The sequence below is a fragment of the Solanum dulcamara genome, chromosome 10 (assembly GCF_947179165.1).
Source record: "Solanum dulcamara chromosome 10, daSolDulc1.2, whole genome shotgun sequence".
NCBI lineage: Eukaryota > Viridiplantae > Streptophyta > Magnoliopsida > Solanales > Solanaceae > Solanum > Solanum dulcamara.
The window spans coordinates 35,159,277-35,177,428 of NC_077246.1; positions in this window are offsets into that span (position 1 = coordinate 35,159,277).

Consider the following 18,152-nt stretch of genomic DNA (forward strand, 5'->3'; position numbering starts at 1 on the left):
CTAAACCCAAGGTATATAGTGTCTCACGGCAAGTAAGTAGAATCTCATGGGCATTCTCACCCAGAGCCCTAGAAAATCTTGGCATTGATAGTCTAAAGAACACCATGAGGATCTTCTACTCTCGAAGTGGCATGACACCCTCCAAATAAATAGGATAAGCGGCCAGTGTCGGTGGCTGCTTAACAACTGATGCCACTGGTGTAGGCTAGTTCTATAATACTGTGGTGGCTTGAGCTAGAGCCTGTCGTATATCCCTAATGGCATCCATAATTTGGACGAGCATTGCTTATAAGTCCAGAGTTGCTATTGGTTCGGCCGGTGGCTGGGTTGGTCCTAGGACCACCAATTGCTGACGTACTGGAGCTACTGGTGGCTCCACCTCTGGCTTTAGAGTCTGCTTTTGATCCTGTGCTGTGCTATAGCCTTAGCACGACCCCGTGGTCGGCCTTTACCTCTAGTGCATGTGCGAGCCTTCTTGTAAAATAGTGGAAAAAGTGAGATTTTAAGAAACCAATAAGACATACACTGCACGATAATAATACAAAAGAGAAACGTTCCTAAAGATATCTTGTAGCCTCCCGAGAATATGTCACGAACATCTCTGCATCTATCTGCAATACTCTACAAGACGTTAGCTTTATAAAATTGAGACTGATGAACCTAGGGTTCTTATACCAACTTGTCACGACCCAATTTCTTAGGTCATCATGGCGCCTACTATAACCCACCACTAGGCTAGCCGACCCAAATCCTAGAACTATAAGTAATGGGATGTCAGGGTAGAAGACCAACAATTCTATTCAAAAACAATAATGAAATAATAGGATCATACATAAACGGGTGAAAGCAACCAAATATATATAGACCAAAAGAATCCCGCCTATAACTGAAAGTCATCTGTACAATTGTTAATAAAAGAGTACAAGTCCCAAAAGTGGACTACGGAAACAAAACTTTCTTAAAAAGCAAAAGATAGACAAAATATATATACAAAAGGACACGGGTAAATCCAAGATACTATGTGCTTACCCTCGCCTCCAATCAAGACCGCAACTGGCTCAAATCAATGTCGAAAGCTAGTACTCTAACCTGCATCAAGAAAACAGATACAGAGTATAACCTGAAATGCGAGTAAAAGGTCACAATCAATGATAAGACAAAAAGTAAATGCAAGTATATACACGAGCATAGTAACAACGAAAGAGAGAGAATCTAACTAACTCCACTAGGCTCCTATAATCCCAAAAGGTATGCTCATTGTTGCTTCTAAATGTACACACAAGTGTACGCGGTCTCAATAATAATATAGTGACTTTGTAAGAGCTGGATATCGAACCCACAGGAAAATGCAATTAGGCGTTAGTTAGATTCTCAATGAATCAAATTATTCATGTGTGTTTTCAAAGGATTTAGTTCATTTATATCTACAAAATAATTATACCAAAAATAATATGAAAATCTGATTTAACAATATTAGAGAAATTTTATCAATTTAAAAAAGAGTCCATGGGTGTAGCACTCATAGATTTCTATTCTAAAATCCTTTGCTTTGGTTTCCAATGGCTTTTTTGATTACTGGTTTACAAGGTTGATTATACAATTATGATGTTCCGATCTCTAATTGCCTACTCATGTTGACAGACTAACTACATCATTGAGAAGGGATAAGCATGAACCAAAAAAATTCATTAATCTTATCATCTTGTTTAGTAACCAAACATGGTGTCTACATATGTGTCACGGTCATTCTATACACGAATTATTCTAGGTAATTCTAGGATAAAATATGTTCCTTATATTCTAGTATTCTATGCCCTTTCTGTCTTTCGAGTTTCGTGTGGACAACAAATTTTTATTCTAATAATGATCAAGCATTAAAACAATCAAAATAAGAATATAAGAGTAATCACATACACTAACCCATTTCCAACCAAAGCAAACCAGATTCGAACCTTCATCTTTTGGCAACAACCTAAGAACAAGGGAATTTAGCCACTCATGGTGCATAACATATTTACATAAATTATTAATAACATCAAAACTTAGATTCAAATGAAATGAAAGAAGAAAATATCACAAAAAGTAGTTCTTCCTTCTTCTTCTTAAACTTCAAACCCGACAGTCTGATCTACTTTTTTAATAAAATATATAAAGGTGCTATTTATAGCATAAAAAATATAAAATTAAAGTAGGTACACTGAAGTTCATGACACGGACTTATTTCAGTTCAGTGTAATTTTTCATTTCTTATGTCATCATGAATTTGTGCTATCCAAAAAAAGGTCCGCGACCTAGCGCTCACCACACTGCTTCATCGAGTAAATTCCAAGTCTTGGAATTTAATCTCAAAAGCTAATTGCGTGATGCAGACACACTTTCTTATAGTGTATTTTCTTCACATTATATTCCCAACTTTGCCTTTGAGCTCCACTTTCTATATGATCATGTTTAGAATGTTCATTCTTTCCCAATCAGCCTTGAAAGTGTCTAATCACATTGGTTGGTTACAACAATAAAAAAATACAATAATATGAACTAAATTCTAGGAATTTGCTCTCAACTTGACTAATGAATTATGAGTTTTATTTGTTATTGGGCACAAAAATGTACCCAAGATCACCACCCCACATTAATAACTTTGTTAGTCCTCGAACAAACTCCCAATTTTATTCCTAAAATAACAAATCCATGATATACAAAATAATTCTACCAAACAACAGTGATTGCACAATTAGCTTATCTTACAAACACATGTCAAATATATATTTTAAGTAACTGACTAATTCAACACCACATAGACTCGAGAGTTGACTCTATAATGAAATAACTCATATGGTTTGTTACATTAAAATTCATGCAGAATTACTATTTCTACATTAAAATGTGCCCTTACCAAGATAGAATTTATCCATACTCTCACAGTTACGTTAATGGGTATTTAAACAAAATTTCTCTCACTCTCTCAAATGAACTCACAAGTTTTATCAAGGTGAACCATATGCTTTCCCTTAGTGTATCAATTAGCTCTATTAAGTAATCTAAGACGTAAGGATCACTTAGGACTTCTTTAGGTTGTAATGTGGGCTAGGGGACGGGTAGATAGAAATCTGGACATGTATAGTGAATTGGTTTCCAAGCGCTTTCAACACATTACATTCTTTAATTCCTTTCAAGTACTTCATAACCTTATTCTTCTCACTTTTTTATTTCGTTAGCTTAACCTTTCACTTCATTTATCTGTGTAGAGGAATTCTTCTTTTCTTTACTAACTTCAATTATGACATGGTTGACGTTCTTTTTATTTTCCACAAGTTTGTCTTCTCTAACACAAGATTTTATTTTATTTAATAGAACTTATTGTTAGCCCAAGGTTGTTAACCTCCCATTTCTCCACTTAATATTTTCCAAAGCACTTGGCTTTTTGGATCAAAATTATGATCTCAGAAAAAAATTGGGAATACGCTTCAAACTAGGTTGCCAAAAAAATAAAGTTAAATGGCTCAAAAAGACTTATTATGGATTTACATTAAGGTGGGTACAAAAGTGGTTTTAAAATGGGGTTACCAAAGAATTATTTATAACCTTTCCCTAAATTCTAAACTTCCTTTATTTTTACTACTCATACACGCAGGGAAAGTTCTAACAATCAAAAGAAACCGGGATTATACAATTTACCTTACTCAAACTGCACATGTTTAATTCCAGAACGATAATTCTTAAGAAATTTCTACCACAGTCACATGAATTCAACATTATTCAAAATCTAATAACAGAGTCTTAGTGTCTCAATTTAGTCATTCATTTCTTCTTCTACCTTATACAATCTGATAGTTTGGAAAAACACCTTATATACATTAGAAATATCTAAAAAAAAATTGTACGGTTAAAAGGGACTATCAATGGCCAATGAACTGAAAACAAATGCCATGAAACCAAAATTCAGAAAAAGTTTTAAATGACATCAACATTTAAGATAAACCTAAAATATCATAAAATTAGTTCAAGAACACATACTATGTCAGTGTGTTGTAGAAACCCAAAAGATATTTTCATAGAATTGTTGAATGCGTAGTAGATTTTTACCTTAGAAGAAAGGAGTTTTGAGAGTTGAAGAGAGAAAGGAAATGGTTCAAAGTTTAAAACTGAAGTTGAATGGGTCTTTTCGGGGTATTACACTAATTTCATTGGGTGAATCCATTGAAAATGGATTAAACCCATCTTTTTTAAATGAAGAATCCCGAAAACTGTCCCCGGTCCGCGATGCGGACTTATCACGGACCTTATTGTTTAGTGACCCAAAATTCAAAATTGCATTTTGTACTAAAATTAACCAGGTTCACGTCGTTGATATTTTCACAAAACATGATTGAAAACATACCTGGAAAAATTTGCATTTAGATGGAATAGGTCCGCAATGCGGATTTGTCGTGGACCTCTCTGTTCAAGCTTCATCTGAATTCTCTAATTATACTCTTTTATTTTATAAACTAACTTATACAATAAAACAAATGAAATCCATTATAACCTCTAATAAAAAATATATGTTTTACAATACCTAATGGGTTTCCTCCCGCGCAACGCCTTATTGACCATCGTGGAACAACTTAACTCATTCATCTTTCATCCTCAAGCTCTAAAACTTCCTCTTCAAAGTCCACATCATTACCAAAGTAGTGATTGACTATTTGCCCAATAACTAGAAACGTTGATGTTTTTGATGCATTCCACAGTTCCACAACTCCACGAGGTGTCATACATACAATATCAAATAGGCTACTCCACTTAGATCTTAATCTCCGTGGAAAAAAGTTTAAGTCTAGAGTTAAAAAGAAGTACCTTTTGCCCTAGTTCAAAAGTGCGAGTTATGATGTGCTTATCATGCCATTGTTTTTTTTCCCTTGTAAATCTTGGATTTTTCATAGGTCCGGAGCCTAAACTCTAACTCATGCAATTGGTCCAACCGCTTTCTCCCTTCTCTGGATCAAGATTCATCTTCTTGATTACCCAATATGCTCGATGCTCTAACTCAACCAGTAAGTTTTATGAATGATTATTCTAAAGATGTTTTTACTTGAATTACATGATTTTAAGTTGAATTATGAATTCCCATATATAAATCTATTTTCAAGTTATGATTATGAAGTTAAAGATGATTTTCATGAGTTGATTATAAGTTTCAATGATTTTCAACGAAAGTTTTCATAAATTAAAGTTGAGATTATGATTTTAAAGATGAAGTTATACTGATGATCAAGTTATGATTAAAGATAGTTATTATGGTGTGATAAGTACAATTCTCACATAATCATGCTCAAATCTGGTGATAAGGACAATTCGCACTGACTCTATGGATTCTTATGAAATACTAAAGTTAATGATCTACTCTTAATATATTTTATAAATATGGATTGATAGGTAATTACTATCTTTCTTTATTTTGTTATGATATTATTTTTATGAGTTTCCTTTTGGATATTGACTAATCATCGAGAGGTTTCTAGATGGGGTTCGATCCGATAATGTAGTTAGTTACCCAAGTGAATCTTAGTAGCAACCTAAAGTCACAAACTATGTTGCCCACGTAGGTTGCCTTTATGGCCTAACTAGTGCATCCTTATATAGCACAGTTGAGTTCAGTTGAGTTTAGTAGAGTATCATGACAGATTATGCCCTGGCAAGGCAGCCTCCCCCTTCTCAATGAGGGTTCCATCGTATACCATGTTATAGCTCATATGGTATAATATATAGGTTAAGGGACATATCACGCACAAGTTAAATGTCAACTTATTAGTTATATGATAAAGTTTTATGATATACATTGACCAAGACTTTTCATATTTTTTCAAATGCTTTTAAGCCTTGTTCAGGTTCATTATGATAGGTCATGCATTATATGGAATATTGTTCAAGTCCCAATTAATTATTCATGCATATCTCATTACTTAGTATCTTCTATGTACTAACACATATTTTGCCTACATTATATCATAATGTAGGAACGGACGACACTCACAACCATCCTCTTCATTGCTAAAGTTTGCTTCAGATCTCAAGTAGTTTGTGAGTTCTCATTCTGTCAAGGACAGGACTATCATTCTCATTGTTCACTTGACTTTTCTTTGCTTGATTTGGGTTAGCTAGGAGCTTGGTCTAATCCCCCATCAAATATTAAACTATAGGTATGCTTAGACGTGATTTGATGTTTTCCAATTAGGTATTTATTGAGGTTTCCTTAGACCCTTTCCCTTGAGCTTTTACTTCCACTTATTGCAACATGTTTCTTTACCTTACGTATGCAATTTTTGCTAAGATGGATTAGTTAGGGTCCCTCTCATCCTAATCATTATGTTGCAACCATGCCATAGTTCAAGTTGTGATAAACTTGATATTAGAGTACAAGGTTTAGACTAGTCCTAGTGAGTCTAATATGCCGCATTAAGTAGAGTATTATTCATTAGTGTGAACCGCGCTATATCCATGAATAGGAGGCTATGAAACATCTTAGGAAAATTCTCACTTATTTTATAATATGTGTCATGTGGTAGAGTGATTAAATCTTTCCATCTAACACATGTTATTAGCAATTTTCAGAATATGCCTCCACTAAGATACCCCGCTAGAAGAAATATGGACAAAGAGGAGCAACAAGATCCGAATAATCCTTTAAATGATCAAGTCTCTAATGCCAAGTTCTGAGCAACATTTTAAGTATTTGCACAAGCCATTACGTCCTAATTTAATCATGAAGTGGCTTCTCCCATAAACCCAATTATGGGTATGACAGCGACAAGAGTTCATGATTTCATGAGGATGAATCCTCCAAAATTTTGGGGTTCTAACATGGAAGAGGATCTATAAAAATTTGTTGATAGCATTCAAAAGATTGTGGCTATCATGGGGATTAGCCCAGTTGAGAGGGAGGAGTTAGTCACGTATCAATTGATGGGTGTTGCTTATATATGGTATGATCAATGGAAAAGTGACAGACCTAGAGAGGCGAATCCTATGACTTGGGACGAGTTCAAGGGGTGTTTCCTGATAGCTTTTTCCCATTAGAGTTGAGGGAGGCAAAAGTACATGAGTTTATCAACATTAAGAAAGGTGGTATGAGTGAAAGGGAGTATGTCCTCAAGTTACTAAATTCTCAAAATATGTTCCATTAATGGTTGTCGACTCAGAGGCCTATATTAGTAAGTTTGTATCAGGTGTGTCGGATATGGTCTCAAAATAGTGCAAGACATCTATGTTGATTCGGTAGATGGACATATCTTTACTCCTGACCTATGCGGTGCAAATCGAGAGTGAGAAGCTAAAGAAGAAAAAAAGAGATTTTAAGAAGCCAAGGATCGATAGTAGTGGCTTCTATCACGGTAGGCTCGGAAGTAGTGGACATCCGCATTTTCGCCAAAAGCACTCCGGCCAAGGATCTTCTAATGCCACTACTCAAAGGTTTGACAAGGATAGGGTGCCTAACCCTAAGCCTCAAGGAGATGCTCCTATTGGCCAAGCTACTCCAGCTTGGAAGAAGTATTGTAATAACTACAAGGGTGAGTATTTAATGGGCTTGAATTTGTGCTACCGGTATGGTAAGCTGAGTAATCATGCTAAGGAATGAAAGGTCAAAGATGGTATTACTCAAGGACAAGTTGCTCATGGAGGCCAAGTTTCTCAAGTTTCTCAAATGTAACCAAAGGATGGAAAATGCAATAATTGGTTCTATGCTCTTTAGGGTAGGCAAGAGGTTGAGGAAACTCCCGATGTTGTTACTAGTATATTACCGGTCCTTCACTATGATGTTTATGCTTTTCTCGTTCTGGGTGCAAATTTATCTTTTGTTTACCCTTATGTGGCCATGAGACTTGATGTTAGTCCCGAAATGTTATTAGAGCCTTTCTACATTTATACTCCCATATGTGAGTCAATTATGGGTAAAAGAGTCTATAGAAGTTTTCTGGTTATGGTCTTCCATAAAGTTCTTGTATGTGATCGATTTGAGCTTGAGATGACCAATTTTGATGTTATCCTTGGTATGTATTGCCTATATGCATGTTATGCTTCTATTGATTTTAAAACTCGAATGGTTACATTCCAATTTCTAAATGAGTTCTTAGTTATGACATTTGGTTTGACTAAGGGCCCCATGCTATTCATGGATTTGATGAATAGGGTGTTCAAATAATATTTGGATATATTTGTAATTATGTTTATTGATGACATTTTACATTACTCTCGGAATGAGGAAGAGCATCCAAATCACTTGAGAATTTTGTTGCAAACTCTAAAGGATACGCAATTATTTCCCATGTTAGATAAATATGACTTTTGGCTAAGTAAAGTGGTTTTTCTTTATCATATTATGTCCGGTGAAGGGATTATGGTCGATCCTAAGAAAATCAAAGAAGTTAAGAAATGGCTTAGATTGTTGTCTTCTTCGGATATTAGAAGTTTCTTGGGACTAGCCAGATACTATAGGAGATTTGTGGAAGGGTTTTCATAGATATCATAACCTTTGATTAAGTTGACTCAAAAGAAGCTGAAGTTTCAATGGTCGAAAGATTGTGAAAAGAGTTTCCAAGAGTTAAAAGATTGTCTCAGTACCACTCCTATTTTGACTCTATTGAAAAGGTCACATGGTTTTATTGTGTATTATGATGCTTTAAAGGTTTGTATAAGTTGGTTTTTGATGCAGCATGGTAAGTTAATAGACTATGCCTCTAGGCAAATTAAAGTGCATGGATGGAACTATCTAACCCATTATCTTGAACTAGCGGCGGCTGTGTTTTCTTTGAAGATTTGGAGACACTATATGTATGGTGTCCAATTGGATGTATTCACCGACCATAAGAGTCTACAATATTTGTTTAAGCAAATGGACTGGAATCTCCGGCAAAAGAGATGTCTTGAATTGTCGAAAGATTATGATATATGTGTGTTATACCATTCGGGTAATGCTAATATGGTTGATGATGCACTAAGTAGATTGTCCATGAGTAGTGTTGCACACGTTAAAAAAGATAGAAAAGAATTGATGAAAGACCTTTATAGATTGGCATATTTAGGTGTACATTTGGTTGATTCTAGTGATTGAGGTGTTCTTCTGCATAATAGTTCAGAATCATCTTTTGTGGTGGATGTTAAGGAAACACAAGAGCATAATCCGGTGTTAGTGGAGTTAAAGAAGTCGGTTGTCGAAAAAACTAGTGAGGCTTTATTCCAAAAGGAAGATGGTATGCTTTGATATCAAGGTCGTTCGTGTACTAATGTCGATGGTTTAAGAGAGTTGATGTTGAATGAAGCTCATAGTTCCCAATATTCTATTCATTTGGGTTCCACCATGATGTATCGTGATTTGAAGGAGGTGTATTGGTGGAATGACATAAAGAAAGACATTTGTATCTAAGTGTCCAAACTGCCAATAAGTTAAAGTTGAGTATCAATGACCAATAGGTTAACCCAAGATATAAAAATTCCTACTTGGAAGTGGAAAGATGTGAATATGGACTTTGTAATGGGTTTACCTCGTGCTAAGAAGCAACACGATTCTATTTGGGTTGTTGTAGATTGAATGACTAAGTCAACTCATTTTCTACCGTTTAAGACTTCTTAAGGTGCCGAAGATTATACTATGTTGCATGTTCATGACTTGGTAAGACTTCATGGTGTTTCCTTGTCCATCATATCAAACCGAGCTACTCAATTCTCTTCGCACTTTTTAAAATCATTTCAAAAGGTTCTTGGCACATAGGTTAAGTTAAGTACTGCTTTCAGTCCTCAAACTGATGGTCAGGCCAAAAGAACGATCTAACGTTTAGAGGATATGGTAAGGTCCTGTGTCATTTATTTTAATTAGAGTTGGGATGAACATTTTCCATTGATTGCATTTTCTTATAGTAATAGTTATCATTCTAACATCCAAATGGCTCTTTTCAAAGTATTGTATGGAAGAAAATGTAGGTCCCCGGTGCGATGGTTTGAAGTAGATGACATGGACTTTATTTGTCGATATTTGGTTATAGATACTATGGAGAAGGTTAGACTTATAAGGGAGATTTTAAAGACAGTTCAAAGTCGTCAAAAGTACTATTTGGATGTTGGGAAGAGAGAACTTGAATTTGAGGTAGTTGATTGCATCTATTTCAAGGTTTCACCTATGAAGGGTGTGATGCGATTTTGTATGAAAGGGAAACTAAGTGCTTGATATATTGGAGCTTATAAGATATTGAGACATGTTGGAAAAGTGGCTTATGAGTTAGATTTTCCATTTGAGTTTTCCATGGTTCACCCGGTGTTTCTGCATATATGCTAAGAAAGTTTATGGATGATCCAAATTACATTGTCCCATTGGAAGATGTAAGCATTGAAGAGAGTTTGACTTATGAGGAGGTTTTGGTTGAAATTAAGAAGTTAAGAAACAAAGAAGTTGTGTCCGTCAAAGTGTTGTGGAGGAATCAAGAAGTAGAAACTACAACTTGGGAGATAGAGGCGGATATGATGAGAAGATACCCTTACCTCTTTCCTTCTACTCAAGCCTAATGGAGGAAGTCATTCTTATTCAAGTTTATTGAACTTTACCTATTCAGTTCCTCCTGTGTCATTCATATGCAGGCATGTTCATGAAGATAATTTTTAAATCGTGTTTTAAGTTAAGTTTTATATTTTCATGTTCTATGCATTTTTAAATCATGTTTTAAGTTAAGATTAGTAACCAAAGTTCAGAGGACTTCACATTTGCAAGTTTTAAGACTTGCAAGGTGGGTTAAGTCTATGACCCATACATGAGTTGACAAGTCGTTATACCCATTTGTAAACTTTAGAGGCTCGAACTTAAGACCTTTACTCAGACATACAGGATGGGTCTTCAAGATGACCCGTCATATATTCTACGACCCATAAAAGTCGTCTCACAAGGTCGGATTTGAATGTTTAATGATGGGTATTTATGTCATTTTCCAAGTTTGGGTAAATGAACCTAGACACAATTATGGCCATGTTCAAGCCTATATCTACCCAATCCGTTGAATTTTTCTTCATTCTAAATCATTCTTCTAAAAATCTTTAAGACAAGGAATTCAATTCTCTCATGGTTGTCTCTCCAAACTCAAGCTAGGGTTTTCAGATTTCTTCTTCAATTTTAAGTGAAATCACTCGAGGTATGTGGGGATTGATCCATGAGCTCCTTCCATCCATAAAGTCCAAACATTTTCTCTAAGTTTCTTTTAATTTTCAATTGATTATGAACCCTTATTTTGATGAATTGGATTGGGCTATTCCAATTTTGTTTTGAATCATTATCAATTAATATTTTAAGCATGTTACTACATGAATTGCACTATTTTAAGTTGAATTATGAATGTCCATGAATAAAGCTATTTTTAAGTTATGATTATGAAGTTAAAGATGATTTTCATGAGTTGATTATGAGTTCAATGATTTTCAAGGAATTTTTTCTTGAATTAAAGTTGAGATTATAATTTTAATGATGAAGTTATGATCATGAACAAATTATGCTCAATGATAGTTAGTATGGTGTGACAATTACAATTCTCATATAATAATGTTTAAAGATGGTGATAAGGACAATTCTGACCAAAGTTATGGATTCTTATGAATCACTAAAGTTAATGACCTACTCTTTATATGTTTTACAAAGATGGATTGATAGGTAGTTATTGTCTTTCCCTATTAAGTTATGATCATGTTTTTATGCATTTCTGTTGGGGTTTTGACTAAGCACCGAGAGGGTTTCCAGGTGGGGTTAGTTGTGATAACGTAGTTAGTTAACCAAAGGAATCCTAGTAGCAACTAAAGTCCCAAACTTTATTGCCAACATAGGTTGCCTTCATGGCCTAGCTAGTGGATCCACATACAGGACAATTGAGTTGAGTAGAGTACCATGACGAAGTATGCCTTGGAAAGGTTGCCTCCCCCTTCTCGATGAGGGTTCCATCGGATTTCATATTATAGCTCTATTGGTCTAAGATGTTGGTTAAAGGTATCATCCAACAAAAGTTAAATGAAAAGTTGTAAGTTATATGATGTTGTTTTATGATATGCATTGACCAAGAGTTTTCATATGTTTTCAAATACTTTTAGGCTTTGTTCATGTTCATTATGATTGTTCATGCCATTTATAGCATATTGTTCATGTCCATATTACTTGTTCATGCATATCTAAAATATTTAGTACCTTCTATGTACTAACATATATTTTGCTTGCATTGTCTCATAATGTAGGGACAGACGACACTCATGGACATCCTCTTTATGTCTAAAGTTTGCTTTAGATCTCTAGTAGTTGGAGAGTCCTAATTTTATGGAGGACATAACTATTATTCTCATTGTTCACTTGAATTTTCTTTGCCTTATTTGGGTGAGCTAGTACCTTGTCCTAAGCCCTAACTAGAGGCATGCTTAGACGTGATTTGATGCAATCCAATTGGAAATTTATTTAGATTTCCTTAGTCCCTTTCATTTGAGCTTTTACTTCCGCTTATTGAAACATGTTTTTTCATCTTACATATGCTATGTATGCTAATATGGCTTGGTTGGGACCCTCGTATCGCAATCGCTGTGTCGAGGCTTGGCTCTAGTTCCGGTCATGGCAGGCTATTACCTAACCATTATGCATCAAAACACAAGAAATAATAACTCTTGAATCATTACAATAAACAATGAACCCATCTAAACCTTTCGGGAAAGTCAACACTAGAGCGAAAGTAATTTTATTCTTCAATTCTTGGAAGCTTTTCTCACATGCCTCGGACTATTGGTATTCCACCTTATTTTGCGTCAAAGTATTCAAGAGAAATTCAATGGTAGAGAAACCTTTAACAAACCATCTACAATAACCGGCCAAGCCAAAGAAACTCGAAATATCGAAGGGAGACAATGGTCTAGGCCAATTCTTAAGGATTCGGTCCTCTTAGGATCAACCATAATAACTTCATCAGACACGATATGTCCAAGAAAACAAATTGACCAAAAATCAAACTCATACTTGCTAAGCTTAGTTAATAACTGGTTTTCCTTGAGAATTTGTAGGACAATCCTAAAATAATCGCCATGCTCCTCTTCACTTTGAGAATAGATCAAGGTATTATCAATGAACACAATTATGAATGTATCCAAATATTTCTTGAACACGCTTTTTATCAAATCCATTTAAGTTTCAGGAACATTCGCTAGTCCAAAAGACATACCTAAGAATTCATAGTGAATATACCAGGTTCTAAAATCATTCTTTGGGATTTTATATTCCCTTAGTCGAAGTTGTTGATAACCCGATTGAAGATCAATCTTTCAAAAGTAGCTTTCTCATTGAAATTGAATGAACAAGTCATCAATCCTACGGATGGGATACTTATTCTTAATGGTGACTTGTTCAATTGCCAGTAGTCGATATACATGTAATGTATCCATCCTTCTTCCTAAAAAGGAGAACCGGATCTCCTCATGGAGAGATACTCGGTCTAATGAAACCCTTCTCCAACAAATCATTGAACTGGTCCTTTAATTGTTTTAATTTTGTCAGGTCCATTCGATAATGAGGGATAGAAATAAGTTGGGTATCAACGAGAAGATCGATACAAAATTCTATTTCCTTCTGGGGAGGGACACCATTGGGGAAGAATTCATGAAATGCATTTACAACCAAAACTAACTCAAGAGTGGGAGTTTCGGAAGTCATATTTCTAACCCAAACAAGATAACAGATGCAACTTTTGAAAATCATTTTTCATAATTTATGGCACGAAATACATTAACCCTTAAACATAAAATTACTAACTTTCCATTCTAGTACAGGTTTATTAGGAAACTGAAACTTGACCACAAAGGTCTTACAACATATAGAAGCATAGCATCCATGAAGTCAATCCATACCAAGAATAACATCAAAATCGGTCATGTCAAGCTCTAAAAGATCTACTGAGGTGATTTTATGAAAAACTTAAACTAGAAAATTTTCATAGACTCTCTTACCATCAACTGAATCACCAACAAGGGTATAAACCAAAAAAGGCTCTAAAAAGTTTTTGGGAGTAACAATGAATTTCATAGCAATGTAAGGGGTAGGAAATGATAGAGTAGCACCTGAATCTAAAATTGAATAAACATTATAGTTAAAGACTTTCAACATACCAGTCACCACATCAGGGAATCCTCTAACTCCTAACGAGTCTGAATGGCGTAGAATCAATTTCACTGCCACCTAAAGTAATACCATGCTGATGTAGACGATCGGTATCTTGAGTCTGAGCCTGGGGTCTAGCACCACTCCTACAATTCTTTGCTTAGTGACCCATATTTTAACACTTATATCATGCATCCGATCCTACTAATCATTCTCCCTTGTGGTTCATTCGACACTTCTTACATGAAGGGATGACTAGACCACTTGGAACTCCTTCTTGAACCTTGGATTTTACACCCTATCATTATAAAAATTTGGAGACAAACTGAGAAGAATTTTTGCCAAAATACTTTTGATGAAATTGACGGCCACCATTCCTAAACTTATCATAAGAGAAATACCTACCATCGATTCATGCCCTCTTGGACTCCATTCTAGACCTGTCTTTCAACTTTTCCTCCTCTATTTGTTTGGTATGTGTCATGATCCTCAAAATGTCCATCTCTTTGAAAATAATGGCGGTTCTACATTCTTTGATCACCAAATTAGACATAGCCAAAACAAACTTTCTCATCCAAGCCATTAGGTTCATGAGCATAAAAGGAGCATATTTTGACAACTTAGTGAACTTAAGGGAATTTTTCCTCACTTTCATATTACCTTGGTGTATATTGATGAATTCTTATACCATGGCTTCCCTCAACTCTAAAGGAAAGAACCGGTCAAGAAATGCACTCTTCAATTCCTTCCAACCAACGAGACCATTATTTCTATAACTTTCATCCTTCCATAGCTCATACCAAATTTGTGCCACTCCCTAAAGTTGATAATCCACTAAGTATGCCTTCTCCATCGTACTAATATCCATGATCCCTAAAATCTTAGCAATGCCTTCAAAAAATTCATATGAATCCTCGTCCAACTTAGATCCATGGAACTCGGGAGGGTTTATCCGAGTGAACTCATAAACCTGGCTATCTATAGTACCCACATTTAGGATCATGGGAGCTCTGACTTCCCTATTAGAACTTGAAACATGGCCTAAAATTCTGCATGAGAGACTTTCTCATTTAAAAGGTCATTTAGAACTTGGGAAGCTTGTTTCTCCTCATTGGCATTCCTTCTTACGCGGATTCTTCTAGGATTTATCTTTCTATAATCTCAAAAAGAGAGAGTTAGAAGGAAAATCCTTAAAGTTCAACCCTATCGCACAACATAAGAATGATGAAAATAGTGAAGTGTTTCCTAAAATGCCTCATAGACTTCTATTTATATATGTGGTACACTTCACACCGATGAATAAGACTATACATGATGCAGCATGTTAGAATCCTTAGGATACTCAAACCCTTGCTCTAATACCAAGTTTATCAATTACAAAGATAGACCCTAGGTGTGACATATCGATTAGAATCCTGAAGGACCCCAATCAAGTCTCTTAGCATATCATTAATGAGCATACATAAGGTAAATAAAGCAATAATGCATAAACATAGAAGGGGAAATAAAGTATCGAGAAGAATAGCCTCAATATAAGAGAATAAGTCTCAAACTTGAAATAAAAAGACAACATAAACTCCATGACATCCAATATGTCTCTACTAATCTAGATGTGGCATAAGACAAGATCCTAGGTCACCTAATATAAAATATGAAAAGTCATAAGAAGAAATGAAGTGTAATGTGTTGTCCTCAAAACATAAGGACAGAACATAATAAAAGTAAGCAATCTCAACTCTACTCACTAATAGGAGGGGACCAATGATCATCGGTCCCTACATGATGATACAATCTAGGAAAATATGCGCTAGTACATAGAATACACTAATTACGTGAGAAGTATGCTTGAACAATGAAAATGGGACATAATCATTATGAACATGGTATGCATGACCTATATCTCTAAAACATGTGTAAAACCTTGAAAACATTTAAATATCATAATCATGTATTCAATAAATCATAAAATTATCATAAGGACCATATATCTTTTTCATATACCTTGTATGAGATAGGACCTTTATCCAACATATATGACCATGTCAAATATAACTTGGAATCCGATGTAACTCCCACATCGAGAAGGGAGAGGCTATTTTATCAAGTTAGACTCCATGAGAATATCATAACATCATGGGCTATATATGAATCCACAAGCAGGACTATATTGGCATCATAGCCTATGCGGACAACGTAGTTAGGGACTAAAAGTTTCTACTAGTATTCTCGTAGGTAGCTACTTTGTCTAAGAGATCGAACCCCATTTTAAATTCCTCTTAGTGCTTAGTCATTATCCGTATGAAAAGTCATAAATCAGATTCTTTAACATTATTAGGAACGACAATAACAGATATCAATCCTTATCATAAAATAATTATAAGACTATCTTATTAACATGATTGATTCATAAGAATCAATGAGTTGGTGAGAATGTCCATTCACCTCTTTAACATAAGTGTATGAGAATTACCTTTCACATTACATATACTTGCTTAAAACATAATTCGATCATCATTCATAACTTTTCATGAGTCATTCATAATCCTTTATAATCATTTATAAAAAATTCATTGACATACTTTGAAATCCGTGATCATAAAGCCGTGAAAACATATGTGAAAATGGCATGTCATATGATTCATTTCAATTCTGCTTGAAATCATGCACTATACTATGAATCATCCATAATTTACCCACAACAATGAAATATGCCATAATCAAGAAGATCCAATGCAACTTCCATGAAAAGTAGGGCTTAGAGGAAGAATTCATAAAGATATTTTGAGAAAAATATTGGGACTCCATGGACGAAGGTTTTCATGGATGAATTCCCACAAACCTTTGCCTTTAGAGAAATAATTTTCTCTTGACTTAGAGACTTGACTTCATCCTTTTGGAATTAGCTTGAAGAGGAAGAAGACTTAGAGAGAAAGCTTTAGTAAGAGAATTTTATAACATCTACCCGACTTTGACTTTGACTTGAAAGAGTAAGTTTTTGCCTCTGTTGTTGAAAAGTTAGGATGTGCAGGTGAAGTGAAGCTTTTGTTGATTTGGGTGTTGGGGTAATAATGAGAGAGTTAGGAGGGCTTAGGGTAGTTAATTAGATAGAATAAACCCCCCAAAACTATCCACATTCATTAATGTGTCAATAATGAAAAAGAAGGGCCACCACGGCCTGTGAAGCTCACCACATGTCATGGTGCTAGTCGTGGTGTAGAGGGATAGGAAAGGGTTTAAGGTTTGGCTTTCACGGAGGCCACCATGGATCGTGGTGCCTACCACAGGTCCTGGTCCCCATCATGTCACTCACCCAACTCAAAAGTCTTGGGGTGGAATTCACAGATGTACTGAGCTAGTAGAACAAGAAGGACATCGATCTATACGTTTGTAGACCCTTCTCCCATAATTCTCTTATTCATTCCACCTGCACGGACCCTTTCTATGAACTATGAATATAAATACAACCTGTGAAGGGTCTCGTTGTCACTCGGTGGTGCACAAAAAGTTGCACTTTCCTATGGTTCCATTTTTAAACTTCATTGTTCGACTTTCCAACTTTTGGGGTCTTAAAAATTCCAATTGAGTTGATGATTATGCTATTTTTTATGATCGTTATCTAGTGAAGATTCATGAGGTCCCATTAACTCTCATTTCAGAATGAGGTACTCAATTCATATCTCAGTTTTGACGTCTTTTCAAAATGTTTCGGTACTCAAGTTAAGTTTAGCACTGCTTTTCACCCTAAAATGGATGGTCAAGTCGAGCGTACTATTCTGACCTTTTGGATTATACCATGTGTTTGAAGGTTGGAATATTATATAATAAGGTTAAGTATTCAGAAAATTATCTCGGTGGATATTTAGGACCCATACATTAAAAGATAATATTTTCAAGAAATTACACAAAACAGTAGGGTGTGCGGCAAGTCTGCGACACAGAATTGCTACCCCACAATGCAATTTTTCCTCAAATCAAAATCTGGCAAAAATTTCATTCACTCAAAATTGGCCTATCTGGTAAC